Raw genomic sequence first — 2,134 nt, 5'->3', positions numbered from 1 at the left:
GGAAGGTGGTGAAGTGGATTGTAAATGTTTAGTGTCTGCGCCGACGGGTCACTAACACCTCTGAAGCGAAGTACAGTGTCAATATTATAATATAGAGAGTCACAACATATTGGCTGAAAGGAGCCAGAAAAATTAGCAATGTTTGTTGTAATGTATCTGTTTCTGAAAACAAGCTGCTTATGTTGCAGATAAAAAGGGAAAAACATGCAATAACACTTTTTTCTAGATATAAATGTTTAAATATTGACAAATAGCCACAAATTAAAACTATCTACTATGCCATAATGAAACAACTTACAACTCCGGAATATGTTTGTTGACGCAAAAGAAGAATCCGATGCTAGGAAAGGGAAGCTGCATCACAGATTGGCAACGCAGAAATAACTCGCAAAAACAAAACTAATCGCACAATAGGTGTGGTGTATGTGATTTTTGGTTGTTAAGTAGTCAATGGAAGGAAGATTTGGCTCCGCCTATGTAGTTGTCACGTTTTACAGTTTACATGTGCTTACGTTTTAACTGTTTTACTTGTGTACGTGTTGAGAAAAGTTACAAACTGTGAAGCTGTAAAGGTTTCGATTTTCATTGTAACACGTATATGGTCCTTATTATCTACATACGTTGGAGAGTTTTAAAAGTGTTACCCGGTAAACAGTGTTCTTTGCATTCTCATGATTAAAAACATCTAAATAGAAGAAAAAAAATTTTTTTTACAATAGAAGAAAAAAAAGAATAATGTTTGTTATCACTATGCTTTTAAATTAAAAAAAGGCCAGCATTTGTAAAGCGTAAAGCTACCCCAGAAAGGTGTTCCGCCGTTTGGGACATTAGGAAGATTAAGCAAGGTGTTACCTACAGTGAGATAGTGGTGGGCTAAGGTGCTGATGGACTTTGGAATCGAACTGTGAACGCTGTTCTTGAAAGTCGGGTATTGCAGGTGCTGTGTCATACTTTTACCACACTTATATGTTAATTACTGCTAATTAAGTTGAAAATATTCTTAAATTATAAGTAGGGCTCTTTCATTAATGTTTTTATTGATTTTTACAGATAAATACAGACAGAAAAGTATTTTCCTCTCTGTATTTATTTTAAATTGAGGATAAATACGGAAATTGGGTTATTTTTTGAGCATTTGTAAATGCTGTCAATGCTGAGAAGTAGAACAATAGGTCTGTTCTAAAAGTAAAAGGGGAAAAACAATAAAAGACTTTTAGCAAAGAGCCTTAACGAGCAATATATATCCTCGTATAAGAAAATGTGCACATTTTAATATGAAGGTTGCGTATAGTTTATCATCTGAGTGTTTACATGAGTGAAAACGGTCAGCCTTTCAGCCATGCGTGCATATTTATCAGTAAAATAAATGTGGAAACATACTAATTTTATTTTTTTGTTTGTTTTTTTTTTAAACCTTTATTTTGAGATTTAAGTGAACATACATCAAGAAGCAAAAGGTGCATCAATGTGTACACATTTTAATCATAGTCAAAACAACGAATGTAGAGAAACAGGCAATTGCAGTGCAAATATTTTCATCATATTATCACTGTGCAATAATCATGTGGTCTCCTATATAACCTTCCAGTGGCCAGTCTATACCTAGAGGTGCCCCTCATCTATTCCTCTATGTAACAATAACATATTCCTGCAATATAGCATTCACAAGGGGAGAAACAGCAAATATGCAGTGTCTGTACATCAGTAGCTTGAAGGCAGTGATTTTGTTTACATGTTTCTTAGTATTTCGTGAGGGATTCTCCAGCATGCACCTACGTGGATGCCCTGTCCTCAGCGGCTTCATCCCCCCCCCAATAAATAGCAATGTAACGGAGCCCAGATATCTGTGGGTCGTGATGCTATCGGTAAATGTTCACAGTATGTACTGATTTGTTCCTGACAATAGGTAAGATCTCCCATCCAATCCTTGAATTTAGGGGCTCTGCCCCTGCCCCATCTACGTGCAACTCTTCTTTTAGCAATCAGGAAGGCAAGCGCAATGAATTTGTGGTGCGCAGCCTGTATGGGTTCCACGTATCTCAAGAGGGCAAGGATAGGGGAGGGCTCAACCTCTGTGTTAATCATTTTAGACAGTGCTGCAAATACTTGGCACCAGTATCGATGTACCTCATCG

Source organism: Lissotriton vulgaris, chromosome 1_1 (genome assembly GCF_964263255.1).
Source record: "Lissotriton vulgaris chromosome 1_1, aLisVul1.2, whole genome shotgun sequence".
Taxonomy (NCBI): domain Eukaryota; kingdom Metazoa; phylum Chordata; class Amphibia; order Caudata; family Salamandridae; genus Lissotriton; species Lissotriton vulgaris.
This window is presented reverse-complemented; position numbering follows the sequence as displayed.